Source organism: Coregonus lavaretus, assembly GCF_964263955.1.
Source record: "Coregonus lavaretus genome assembly, chromosome: 5".
NCBI classification, from domain to species: domain Eukaryota; kingdom Metazoa; phylum Chordata; class Actinopteri; order Salmoniformes; family Salmonidae; genus Coregonus; species Coregonus lavaretus.
This window is the reverse complement of record NC_139992.1, coordinates 42719055-42733885: the sequence shown is the minus strand read 5'-3', so window position 1 is coordinate 42733885 and position 14831 is coordinate 42719055. Positions and strand designations below refer to the sequence as shown.

At 42.6% G+C, this 14831-nt stretch overlaps 1 pseudogene across 1 annotated transcript; it reads right to left on the bottom strand.

Moving 5' to 3' along the window:
- Positions 1–216: 216 nt before the first annotated feature.
- Positions 217–14552, bottom strand: LOC311129262 (DNA damage-regulated autophagy modulator protein 1-like; annotated as a pseudogene). The gene is made up of 7 exons: positions 14441–14552; positions 1491–1558; positions 991–1130; positions 734–911; positions 596–633; positions 354–452; positions 217–255 (listed from the first exon to the last, which is right to left on the bottom strand). The product of its transcript is annotated as a DNA damage-regulated autophagy modulator protein 1-like (transcript).
- Between the last annotated feature and the right edge of the window lie 279 nt (positions 14553–14831).

Sequence of the window (14831 nt, the reverse complement as noted above, 5' to 3'; positions counted from 1 at the left end):
CCTGTCTTTGCTTTGTCATTATGGTGTATTTTGTGTAGATTGAGGGGGAAAAAACAATTTAATCCATTTTAGAATAAGTCTGTAACGTAACAAAATGTGGAAAAAGTGAAAGGGTCTGAATACTTTCCGAAGGCACGGTACTTTTGCTTTATAAAAGTAGAAAAATACATTTGATTTTGTAAATATTCTGATTAAAAGGTTAAAATCGATGCTTCGTCAGGAAACAAACTCTGTTCTCAGCTTCAGAGTAAACCTCTGTAAGAAACAAGACAAAGAGAAATAAAAACACTTTAAAGGAGAAGAAAAGGAGAATCATTCCCACCACAATGACAGAGCGGTGACTGAAAACTCACTTTAAAGTCGTGGATATAGGTGAAGAAGAAGAAGAAGAAGATGAAGCTGAAGGCCACGATCCACTCACTCACAGCACTCACCAGATGGAACACATAGTCCTGTAATGACGGAGAGTCGGAGAGAGACTGATATTGGCACGTATAGCTTCTCTAGCCTATAAAGCCTATATGGATTCAGAATGTCATCCATCTTTGTTGTTTATGTGAGTTGTGTTCTTGATAAAGATGTGCTCATACTGTACCTTGTCTTCTGTTCTATGCAGTAAGACACAGATAATAGCTGGATGGAAAATTAAGGAGACCTTTTCTTTGATAAAACAATGGTCATTCATGATTCAAATCATTTAGACACCATTGGTTACTATTGTTTTCAAGGATACTGGGGGAAACTGCCAGGAAGGCGATGGTTGCCATTCCGGTGCGCGTATGACACAAGGCCAAGGAACATCCATAGGGGTAGGCCTTATAGGATATGATGGACTGGAGGATGGTGTACAGCACACCAGAAACGAAGAAGAGTATTGCACCTGCATCATGCATTTGTATAATCGTTGTCTCCTGGGGAAAAAGAACACACCAGAGAGATCATGTATGGAATATCCCACTCCATCTTCTCACTAAAGAGGCGACAACCTACCTGGAAAGTAGCAACAAAACATATCCCCAAACAAGAAATAATTCCAATCCAGAAAGCAGCCTGGTTCAGTGCTGGGGGCACACCTGCCTTCTCATTGAGCTTTTCCACAAACTTGTATCTGGCATATATGGTGGCCATACCTGTAGAGTCTTTGGCATGGCACATGGAGTGAATGTTTTTATTTTAAAATGTCCCATTTAGACAGTATTTGCTCACAGGCTACTGTAGGCCAATGTGAAACCTGCTACAATAGTTATTTATTTGTTTATTTAATTTGCACTTTAAAACATAGGGAAGTGATATGTAATACTCAGTAAAATGGTCTTATACCATTTATCCCTGCCCTGTCTTACCATGCATTTCTGTTTTCATTTTCAAAAAAATGGGATGTGTGACTAAAGCTTTTGGCACAGTCTCTGACCTGGGAAAACACATGGGGTTGCTTAAGCTCAGACAAAAACAAAAGATCATTCATGGTTTTAGTGTCTTTCTGTGCTCACCTGCAAATGCAGTGATGATCGTCATCAAGCCAAAGATTCAACTCTCTGGGGGTTTAGCCCCAATTTCACTAAAGAAAATAAGAGTTCAGGTTTAATGTGTATGTCATGTCTGGAGGTCATTTTAAATATTTTGATCTGTTTAAGGCCCAGTGCACTCAAAAACTTGATTTTCCTGTGTTTTATATTTCCACACCATGAGGTTGGAATAATACTGTGAAATTGCGAAACAGTTAATAATGCCCTTTTAGTGTAAGAGCTCTTTCCCTTTAAAAGTAAAGTGAGGACACACTGGCTAGTAAGTAGTTCACAGGCCCCTATGCAGTAGGCTACACAGCTGGGACCTGAGTAGCCCAACCGGCGCAAGATGGTGTTATTATTCATTTTATGCTGTTTGTCATACGACATCATGAAGAACTAGGCCGTGTAGAGAGGTCTAGGCGTTAGGACCTGGGTAGCAGCCAATGACTGTGGGTTGCAGCCAAGTAGAGTGCTCAAATGGGGAAAACTAAACCGATTTAATTTTTGTCGCTAAAATCAGTGGCGTAGTGGAGGCCATATGCCGTATACCCACTTTGTTGACTTTATTTTTGCATATACTCACTTCTTAATCCCCAATGATACTTAACAAATAAGTATATAAATACTTCGCTAGGCACCACTACACCGCTGGCTACAATGTGATACTTTTTTCACTTATACAACTGTTGTTTACGAAGCATGTGACAAATAACATTTGATTTGACTTCTTTATTATTTAAATCAGTGTGGGTAATGGAAATATGCTTTATATTTGCACTCATCAAAAGCTGTGATTATTAAGGGAAATTGTATCACATTAGTGTCTGGAAAAGTGGGTATACTCTAATGTTGCCCCAAATTACCCAAACGGCCCTCCCAGCAAAGGAAAGGTGCCCTGTGTGAAAAATTATATTTTCTGTAGTTTTCCTACAGATTTGTCTGGTTTTCACTCTCAAAAGGACATTATTTAACAGAAAATCAACACAAATGTGATGTTCTAAGTCAACAACAATGTTAAACCACATCAGGAGACCATTTTTTAGGTCTGGGGAAAATCGAAAAATATAGTTCCCCTTTAATTCAATTGCGCACCTAGCAAGATAACGTTTATAAACTAGCAGTGTTTCTGTAGGCTACTGTACAATGTCCTACATGTGATGGCAGAGTTTGCTTAACAAATGCTCTCCCGATTGATACAAATCAGTATGATATCATTCTGCCAGGTAGGCCTCGCAGTCAACATTTAATTGGGAAGGTGTTTTGGGAAAGCCATGTTTATTCCAACAGAGCATGATTACTGAATTGCGCATCGTCAATACTCAACCAATACTTTTTCAATACCTGGGTTGCATACCCATTGTTGCATTGATTAGCATTTACTGGTACCCAGTTGAGAGCTGAACGCTCTTGCTACCTGACAGATGATATTCCGTTGAAACTATGCTGTGTGCAGCGCGCATGTGAATATATTTCACTTGCTTTGCGTTTGTATAGGCTACTTTGTGCATGATTTTGTCAAAGTCGCGTCAATTCAAATCTGGTATTAGGAACAAAAGAGGTCAACACGACTTCTAAGATATACTAGTTATTTTAATTAATGCAAAAACCTTCAATGGTAAATATGATGTTTCGTATATACGGGCTCTTTGAAATACCTCGCAGGGCACTTCAGAGAACTAAAGACATTGTTCCAGATTCAATACTCAAATACTCTGACAGAGGGAATTTCCCACTTCTCTGCTGGCCAATTAGAGTAGAGGCTTGAGCGTGGTTTAAACTTACTCAGCCAATCCATTGATGCACCCCTGTTGCCAGCCTCTTCTGTTACCAGGCATACGTTCCTCATAACAACCTGTCATAGTGAGAAGAGCCAGCTCCCTTAGACATCATTCCTACGTCCAAGGAAGGTTCACAGATCACAAAGAACCAGTATAGTCTAGCATTTGAAGACACAATCCTTATCTCATTTTACCCCCTAAAACAGCTCTTCACATCAATCACAGCCTGCCAGGTGTCACAGCCTACATTAGCCCAGTCAAGAATGCATTCTTTCTAAGTTAGTCATCCCATCAATTTAGGAGAATAATAGATCCCAAATAATCCCCCTTTTCACACCTAATAAGGTGTGATTCAAAAAATAAGAAAACACAGATTGTCATTCATTATAATACAATACAAACAAAAAATCACACTTTTATTAATAGGCCATAATGATACAAAAAAATTTAAACCCTCAGTCCATCTACACCCAACCTGCAAATTGTTACCAGTCATCAAAAAACTTCAAACCATCACATAAGGAAAGACAAACATTCACATGGTTAACTTGATTAATAAAGCATAAAACACAGGATTAATAGAACACAAAACATAAGACTATTAAAACATAAAACACAAACAGAGAAGTATATTTTGGCCCCCTTTAGACACCCTCTAGTGTCACTCCACCAAGCCTGGTAGGTCATATCCTCAATTCCTTAGGTTGGAGTCCAGGATTGGGCCGTATCTCACCATCTGTTGGGAAATCACCTTCTCCATCTCCTTTCTCACCAAACCTCAGACACAGGAAATAAGACAACATCCACAAAGAACAAGTATACCCATAGAAGCTATAACTTCACCCAGAATAGTTATAACAATAGTTTTCCATTTATCAAATATGTTATCAAACCAACCGTTTATGGAGCTATCAATACCAGAGTTCTCAGCCAGTTTGTTCACCAGCGTAGTTACTCCCCTGAAGCTCTTTTGTCACTGACCCGTCCGGTGCTATATTGTTTGAGGATGAAAATACAGCACATAGATCCAAACAGAACACAAACTCCGCCCCGCTCAGCCAAAAGTATATCTAAAGCTATTCTATTCTGCCATGTCATTAAGCTAGTTGCCGCTGTCTGCTCAGCTAATCCCTTTATTGCATCACGAGTGTGGTTTATAAATCTTTGCTGTTTACAGTAAATATAATTTATCCAATCTACGTTTTTATTAATTGTTGACCACCAGAAAATACTTGATTCAAACTCAACTGCGATCTGATTCCTAGCTTTGAATTTTTCTGGAACCCCTCTGTCACACCCTGGTTCTGGGACTCCATATGTTGAGCCAGGGTGTGTTCATTCTATGTGGTTTATTTCTATGTTGGGGGTTCTAGTTTGTTGATTTCTATGTTTTGCCTGAGTGACTCCCAATCAGAGGCAACGAGTGTCAGCTGTTGGCTGGTTGTCTCTGATTGGGAGCCATATTTAAACTGTATGTTTTCCCTTTGTGTTTGTGGGTTTTTGTTCCGTGTTTGGTCATTGATACCGTGGACGTCACGAGTCGTTTCTTGTTTTGTATTGTGTTTACACTTTAACTAATTAAAGTATGTTCGTTCATCACGCTGCGCCTTGGTCTACTCCTCTCCCTGACGATCGTGACAGAAAAACCCACCTTACCAGGACCAAGCAGCGTGTCCAGGAGCAGGCAGACTGGACATGGGAGGAAGCGCCAGGAAAGGAGATGGAGAGGCTGGCGATGGCCCAGGTGGGCAAATCGTGGTCCTGGGAGGACATGCTCGGGGGCAAAGGGCCATGGGCAAGGATTAAGGCCCTGGCGAGAGAGGAGCAGCGGCGTCAGCAGTGTCATCGTCGGAAGGACGAGAGGCAACCCAAAAAAAAATTTAGGGGGGGGCACACTGCATGGGCGGCTGGGCAGCAGGAGGCTGCCACAGGGCGATTTGGAGAGGAGGCCACCGGGTTTGGGGGGCCAGAAGGCAGGTTGGCGGAGCCTGGAAGGAGAGCGGAACCAACGTCCCGTACTCCGGCATGGCAGCATGGGACGGGGCAGGTTCCGCGGTTTGCGGAGCGGCGTTCTGTGCCACGAGTGGTCCGGCATAGTCCTGTACGTCCTGTGCGAGCGCCCCGCACGTGTCGTGCGAAGGTGGGTATGCAGCCAGGACGGAGTGTGCCGGCTCAACGCTCGTGGTCTCCAATGCCTCTCCGCGGTCCCGGATATCCTGCTCCGGTGTCACGTGCTGTTATGCCAGTACGGGTACACAGCCCTGTGCGGATGCCTCACACAGAGTGTGTGAGGGTAGGCATTCAGCCGGGACGGGTTGTGGCCGCTCTTCACTCCAGGTCTCCTATCCGTCTCCACAGCCCGGTTTGGCCTGTCCCTGCTCCACGCACCAAGCCTACGGTGTGCGTCGCCAGCCCAGTCCGGCCTATCCCTGCTCCACGCACCAAGCCTACAGTGTGCGTCGCCAGCCCAGTCCGGCCTATCCCTGCTCCACGCACCAAGCCTACGGTGTGCGTCGCCAGCCCAGTCCGGCCTGTCCCTGCTCCACGCACCAAGCCTACGGTGCGCGTCGCCAGCCCGGCCCGGCCTGTTCCTGCCACTCGCACCAAGTCTACGGTGCGCGTCGCCAGCCCGGCTCGGCCTGTTCCTGCCACTCGCACCAAGTCTACGGTGCGCGTCGCCAGCCCGGCCCGGCCTGTTCCTGCCACTCGCACCAAGTCTACGGTGCGCGTCGCCAGCCCGGCCCGGCCTGTTCCTGCCACTCGCACCAAGCCAGGGGTGCGAGTCGTCAGCCCGGTCCAGCCCGTTCCTGCTACTCGCACCAAGCCAGGGGTGCGAGTCGTCAGCCTGGCAAGGCCCGTTGCTGCTCCACGCACCAAGCCAGGGGTGCGAGTCGTCAGTCCGGTGAGGCCCGTTCCGGCTCCACGCACCAAGCCAGGGGTGCGCATCGTCAGCCCGGTCCGGCCCGTTGCTGCTCCACGCACCAAGCCAGGGGTGCGCATCGTCAGCCAGGTCCGGTCCTTTCCTGCCTCACGCACCAAGCCAGGGGTGCGCGTCGTCTGTTCGGCACAACCCGTGCCTGGGTCACCGGTGCCTAACCAGGTACCGGTCAACGGCTCCACTACGGAGCTGAAGCTTACCGCTCCTGCTACGTCCAGTCCAGCTCCAGCCAGCGGGGCCAGACCGGACCAGGGGCGCTATGGGGGGTTTGTTGGAGGGTGGTGGGCAAGGCCGGAGCTAGAACCGCCGCCGAGGAGGTATGCCCACCCAGCCCTCCCCTGTTTTGCTCTTTTTGAGGCGAGGTCGCAGTCCGCGCCTTTAGGGGGGGGTACTGTCACACCCTGGTTCTGGGACTCCATATGTTGAGCCAGGGTGTGTTCATTCTATGTGGTTTATTTCTATGTTGGGGGTTCTAGTTTGTTGATTTCTATGTTTTGCCTGAGTGACTCCCAATCAGAGGCAACGAGTGTCAGCTGTTGGCTGGTTGTCTCTGATTGGGAGCCATATTTAAACTGTATGTTTTCCCTTTGTGTTTGTGGGTTTTTGTTCCGTGTTTGGTCATTGATACCGTGGACGTCACGAGTCGTTTCTTGTTTTGTATTGTGTTTACACTTTAACTAATTAAAGTATGTTCGTTCATCACGCTGCGCCTTGGTCTACTCCTCTCCCTGACGATCGTGACACCCTCGAGGTGCTCCTATCCCATCACAGGATCCTTTCATCAAAGGATCCCGGGAGGAGGTCATACTTTCTACGTGACAACTCACCAGTCTCTGACACGTTTGATTGTTTGCGTATGTAGGTGAGTTCACAATCAGTTATCACCACACAACCATCAGATGTCAGCACGGGCCTGGTTTTAGCTCCTAAAATCCTCTGGCTGCAACAAAGAGGAGAGATTAGTCATGTTCTCTTTTAGTTATGATATTCTCTGTGTAGGAGCAGAGCTAAGATGCCCTACTCTGTATCCTATCTTACTAGTCCTAAAAAACAATTAGAATCCCCTGAGACTTCAAACGTAGGCAACCTCGGTCGGAATGACTTTGTTATCGGGGGATACAGATAGTTCAAGTTACTACAAGACTCTTTCACCACATTCCCAGGTGGCTTGCATGGAGGATAAACCTGTTTTTGCGTACTTCAGACTTTCAGACAGTACCTACCCTTCTATGGGTCGCACTGCCATTTCTGGTAATTCCCTACTTTCACAATACTACACCTGTCCCTAAACTGTGTATGGAGATTTACATAACCCCCACGCTCTCGATATGAACAACTACATAGTCCCAGGATGTACAAGGTGACATACATATAGTGATGTCCTCCCCTAAAGTCCCTAATCTTCCCCTTTCCCTACGTCTAGCTGTCTCCTATGCCTTCATAGACTGTGCTCAGGTATTATTTTATCAACTTGTTTTAGGTTAACTACTACTTTTGGCTGATCAGAAGGGTTTGAGTGTGTTAGGAATATGGCCCCCACAATCAGACAGCTACCTACCGTCAGGAGACCTGTGAATCCCCACCCTTGCCCTGAGAACATGTCAGACGCCAACCCATTACTTCACCTTCTACCAAACTCACACAGGGATGATCAGACAGGGTAAGGGAATCTTCGTTAAGGAGCCAACCCCCGAGCCCTAGTGGTGATCGGTTCTTTCTTCTAACTCTGTGTTTGTTCATCAGGTGTAACTGGGTTTACCTTTTTTCAGTGTGTGACATGCACCCAGATGGATCTAATAGGACTTGATAGGGCCCTTCCCAACAGGCCTGCTTCCAGTTTTTCTTCTTTTAGGGACTGGATCCACACCCAGTCTCCTGGTGAGATAGAGTGGGTCACCTTCTCCTTTAGTTCACCTGTGGGGCACAAAACCTCTGACATACAGGTGTGGTTAATAAACTATCTTCACACATACATGTTGAGCTCTCAATTTCTATTGTTGTGTTTTTTATTTTTAAGTATTTTTTTATTTAATCCTATCAATATTATTTAATCCTATCAATATTATTTAATCCTATCAATATTATTTAATCCTATCAATATTATTTAATCCTATCACTCCCCCTTTTTGATACATGATATGCCCATGTGTCAATATTACCACCTTTCTAAACCATTCCTTATGTAATTTATCATCCTATTGCCATGCCTTTCATTTTTGAGATTATCTTTTGCTTCTTTATTGCTCCTCCCACTTCCTTTTTCTTTTATGGCAGCTAAATTCAACTTTCATCCAGTTCAGAATCAATTAGTAATCCAATCTTCAATCTCTTATCTTGTAAAAACACTTATGTTTAGTTCAAACTCTGTTCTACCCAGGCTCTCCCGGGCTTGACCTGAAGACTAATTGTTGGACATGACAAGTCCATTCTTAGGTCACCTATGTCTTCTGTCTAGTAACAAAGAATAAAAATCTCTATGTTCATGATTAACCCAGCTATATCTAATAGCCCACCAAAAAACCTCATCATCTTTTAATCACGACCAATGTCATATCCCTCTGTACTCTCTACCATTTGGATAACATCCCTGATGTATGTATGCCTCCTTAGAGTTCCAAATTACTTTACCATGAGCTGCCATTGCCTTCCCATAGATAAGATCACTTAATTTACCCGTATGCAGTACATAATGGAGTACCCAAGCTTTACAGCAGTTTATCATTACCAAAAAGCTCATCATTTGTTTTTTGTTTTAACGGTTTTGGCGCTTCAAATATAGCAGTTTTCCTGGATGAGTTTAACATTCGCCCCTCCTGTGTTATAGTGTGTCCTAGGTAAATGACCTCGCTCTGCCAAGGAAGGTTAACAATTGGATTGTATCCTTCTTACATCCCTCCTGAGTGGGATTAGCCAATAGAATAACATCTACATAAACTAACATTTTGCTTCCTTCCCTAGGTTCAAACTTTCCCAAATTCTTAGTTATAGCCTGGACAAAGATTGTAAGACTTTCTGAGTAGCCTTGAGGCATCCTAACGTAAGTCCATTTCCTTCCCTGAAAAGTAAAGCCAAACCACCCCTGACTTTCCGGATGAACTGGGATTCTAAAGAAAGCATTAGCTAAATCTATCACTGTAAAATAGGAGTTCTCTGGTTTCAATTGGTTCAGCAATGTATGTGGATCTGGTACACATGGAACTCTGGGAATTATATTTCTATTAAACTAACTGTAAGTCCATGACCATCCTCCAGTCGGCGCTAGGTGCCTCCTTTCTAACAGGAAATACTGGAGAGATGCATTGTACCTCATCTCCAGGAATTATCACCCCTCCCTTAAGTAAATGCTCAAATGTAGGTGCTATCCCTTTTATTGCTTCTGGTTTCATAGTATATTGCTTTTGGTATGGTCTATTATCGGATTGAGGAATCACTTGTACTGGAGCTACCCCCTTAATTAGTCTTACATCTGTTGTCCTTGTGACCATAATTTGAACGGAATTGCTGCTAACTCAGCCTCCTGTTCCTGAGTTAAGAAAATCACTTCCTGTCATCCGTTAAAACTTATCTCCAGGTGGACCCTGGGCTGGGTTTTTTGCTCTCCAATTTAACTTTCTTCTATATCTCCCAGTGGAGTGGCCATACTGATCCCCATTTGGTGTATTCTGCCAATCAGTAATGTTTTTCCCCTGTTTTATCCATTTACCTAGTGATAACCATTCCTTTGATTACTGCAGCTAATTCCATTAATTTATGTTCAAATATCCCCCAACAAACCGTTCCATCCTATAGCATAGTAAACACCACCCATGATCTGTTGAAAATCCCCCTAAATTCAACATAACAACCCTTTATAAACATCATGCTGGGTGTGTTTTTTTTATTTTTTTATTTGAAAAACCCAATTGAAAAATAACAATCAGATATAGTTAGGCTCAACTTAATTTGGTAGCTCCCTCTTTTGACCAAAATACTGCCTAACTGAGATGAGCTAATCTCTTTCTCCTGGTTATAATCTAGAGATGGTGATACACACAAAACATGATATCCCCAGTCTTAACCCATCAATAATTGTTTGTATCATTCTAATTCCTCATATCTAATTCATTAAACCACTCAAAATTCCTCGAGTATACAATGATTATTTAATTGATTACCCTAACTCTGCTACATGTGATCTCATCTCAAATGATCCATTATCAATTATTTGTTCAACCCCCTAGGAAAACCTGTCTCCCTTTCTATTGTTCCTGTCTCCCCTGTAAATGTCATATTTGAGTTTTTAGCCAATACAATCACGGTTACATCAAATGTTCCCTCATTTAATGGTATTTTCTTCCTAATATAACTTCCCTAAATGAGATTAAATCCCCTGCCTTCCTCTACTATCCTTATATCATTACTGGATCAATGATAATAACTGTAATAACTATCAATAATAATTGTAATAACTATTTCACATTAAATTGTGTCTTTTTTCTGATAATGTTATAATTGTAGCCTATTCCATCACTTTAATTTAAAATATAAGTTTGTGTAACAAATCCATAACCCACCACAGGCTGGCGCTATTTCCCCAGCACAACAGCCAATGCATACTTTCATCCTAACCAAAATAAATTATCGTTCTATAATCGTCCAATTATTTTATATTTTCCCGCTAACCCATTTCAGTTCGCTATTCAATTTATTTAACTGTTCTCTCTGATTATGCCCTAATTAATAAAACAAATACTTGCTATCGTTTATCAGCATACGCTTAATGACATTCCTATTATCTGAACTATGTCCTGTCTCTTATCTCTCCTTTCCCTCTCCTGCTCCTTCCTGCATTATGGGGGAGGCGCGGGAAATGTCCCTACAATCTGCCTTCTTAGGAAATAATGTCATTCGTACCTGAAACATATTTTCATAAACTTATCTAAAATACTACTAAAGCTATCTTATGCAACTTTTAATACACGTACAAACTATCTCTCTTTCTAGAATACTTCTATTTAAGCTATCTAATTCAACCTTTCACATTTCTCAATCCACATAGTAATCTAGGTATATAGGCCCACTGCGAAAGCTTTGTCTACTGTCCCTACCTGTGTTCGAACCAGGGACATCGCCAGTCACTCCACACCATCTGCGATGCTCTCAAAGTAACTACTCCCAGTTCATAGAGCAAGTGACGTCACCAAATGAAAATCGCAGTAGCTTTCACCTCAGCAGAAAACTCTCTCTCCCTTTGACTCCCTATTGAATAAGTTAGTTTTTCTATTTAACCCCAAAACACGCTACAAATAGTCCATTCAACATTACCAAACTAAATACTCCATCGTACTCATTCGATCAACACATCAGCAGTGGAATTTACACTCATAAATGCAGATTGTTACTCCATGCCTTGAAATGATAAATAGATTTCCACCAATAGTACCATTAATGATCTCGTCTTACCCTCTGACACAAAATGAAGTTCCCTCACTGTACTACGTTAGCTCTACCATGATAATTAGTTCAATTTACCCCTCCATCTGCTTTGTACTATATTATACATTACGTCTAAAACAACATTTACTTAGTTTATTCCACCATCACATGATCCAACAACGCCACAATCTTAAACTCATATGGGGCGGCAGGCAGCCTAGTGATCTATAGCGCCGCGCCAACAACCGAGAGGTCGCCGGTTCCAATCCCCGAGCCGACCAGGCTAAAAATCTGCCGATGTGCCCTCGAGCAAGGCACTCAGCCCCAATTGCTCCCATAAATCGCTCTGGACAAGAGCGTCTGCCAAATTACCAAAAATGCAAATGTAAACATTCTCTACTTTCTCACCCATGATGCTCGGGTGAGCAAGTTTAGAACATTCTCTCGTCAAATACCCACATGCGTTCCCAGCCAACTGCCAGTCTTTTCTGGCTCCAAAAGCCACACTTTCGCTCTCTCCAGCCCCTCCCCTCGCAACTCTACTTTTTGAGGAGCTGTGAGGAGCTGCTTCTCGTCCCAGCGCGCCTCCAATATTCCGCCGTTACTCAAAGCACTCTAGTCTACCCACTTAAATCAAATAATTCCCACCTAACTAGTTAAAGTTGGTGCACGCCCACATCCAAACGACAAACCGAATCATTTCAGTCCAATTGTTCAACCAGCACTTTGTACGGTCAAACATCAAACGCCAAATCAAACAACAAACCAAATAGCCCAAACCAAGCACCCAAAACCAGTACTATGCTATGTCAAACATCAAACATCAAATCAAATACTAAACTGAATTGCTTCGACACAACTATTCAAAAGCAGTATTATGCTATGTCAAACACCAAATGTTATATTTCAAATATATCAATTCAAACGTTCTAGTTCAGTCACACTCATTCATCACTTTAGTTTTATGTTCCCAATTGTTTTTAACGGGTTATATGTTTTAAGCAACCACAAATCCAACAGTTATTCCCAATTTATACCGTTTGGACAGCCACAGACGTCTTTTGATTCCCAATTTGTTTTCTATCAAGGTATACAGGTTTATCATTCACACTTTCATGCATACGACAACACTCGCACTGTCTAACTTTGTATAGTACCTCCTATGGGTGTCTTTTGTTAACGTTTGCACAATTTAAACCTTATTTCCTAATTGTAATTCTCATGATTTACTGTTTTAAAATATTATTTGTATTCACAGCCAAAAATGGTACACAGTTAAACGTAGTATACAGTTATCACACAGCAAAAATAGTACACAGTTATCGCACTCACTCACAATACACAGTCATAATCCTATCACACAGTCAAATATGTCACACAGTCATAAATGACACACTTATATTCCACACACAATCTATTTGGGCACACAGCCGCGTCTATTTTATTCAAAACACTGTGCTGAACCTAGCCGCAACCCTTAGTTACGGACCTTGCCAGTCACCAGTATTATCTAAAATTTCCCGAACCTAGCCGTATCTCAGTTACGGACCTTGCCGGTGTAATTCTTCGAACCTTAGTCGTACTGTCGTAGTTACGAACCTTGCCGATAGCAATTACTTAAACCAATTATTCCCTATATCTTCTGAACCTTAGCCGTATTGTCGCAATTACGGACCTTGCCGGTAGATGTCAGTATTGTCTCCTGAACCTAGCCGTATCTTAACGGACCTTGCCGGTAGAACCAACACTCTCTGGTACCATGGTTTAAACATCACATTTACTAAAGGTTTGCATGTCACAATATTGTGTTTATCTACTCATAATAGTTTCATAATTTAGTTCACTTACATCAGACAGGTGTTTCACAAAATTAATTTGGATAAAGCCAATGTGCAGATCTTTGGTTATTTAACAATAGGTATCTGCTTACCTTTTTAGAAGCCCGGGCAGTTTGTGAAACACACGGTTCGATGAAAGAGGTGACCAAATGGGCCGGACATTTACCCAGCGAAGTCCCTTCTACCAGACCGCGTCGGGGTCACCAATTGTCAAAGTCGCGTCAATTCAAATCTGGTATTAGGAACAAAAGAGGTCAACACGACTTCTAAGATATACTAGTTATTTTAATTAATGCAAAAACCTTCAATGGTAAATATGATGTTTCGTATATACGGGCTCTTTGAAATACCTCGCAGGGCACTTCAGAGAACTAAAGACATTGTTCCAGATTCAATACTCAAATACTCTGACAGAGGGAATTTCCCACTTCTTTGCTGGCCAATTAGAGTAGAGGCTTGAGCGTGGTTTAAACTTACTCAGCCAATCCATTGATGCACCCCTGTTGCCAGCCTCTTCTGTTACCAGGCATACGTTCCTCATAACAACCTGTCATAGTGAGAAGAGCCAGCTCCCTTAGACATCATTCCTACGTCCAAGGAAGGTTCACAGATCACAAAGAACCAGTATAGTCTAGCATTTGAAGACACAATCCTTATCTCATTTTACCCCCTAAAACAGCTCTTCACATCAATCACAGCCTGCCAGGTGTCACAGCCTACATTAGCCCAGTCAAGAATGCATTCTTTCTAAGTTAGTCATCCCATCAATTTAGGAGAATAATAAATCCCCAATAATTTCTATATTGTACTACATAATTGATAAGGCGTAGGCCTATCCCTCCACTACATGTGTATAATTATTAACGCTTTGATCAAGAAAGGCAGTTCGTGGAAAATAAAAACTATTAGGCAACTGAAAAATAATAATAGTTTATAATCTTCTTGTTCTAAATTCTTACTTACCTTATATAGGGGAAGATAACATCCACATCATGCTCGAACAATGCAATTAGGTAGGAAACAATAAACGTGACCAGATGACCAAGAAAGTTGGTAAAAAGCATATTCCCTCCATGAACTTTACGTTCGTTTGTATTTTGTTGTTTTGTCTGTGTTCATTTAATAAATTAATATGTTCGCCTACCACGCAGCACCTTGGTCCGATCCTTCAATCAACGAGCGTGACAATTAGGCTTTCTGTAAACCGATATCTTGCAGTCACTAGGCAGTATTGAACTTCAGTCGTGTTGAGTGTGTGTGTGTAGGCTGGGGTTGGGTTCCTCTTCCGATAATTTCTGCATGTGACAGAAAATAAGAAACACACAGCCGTACATACGATGGCCATACATTTTGT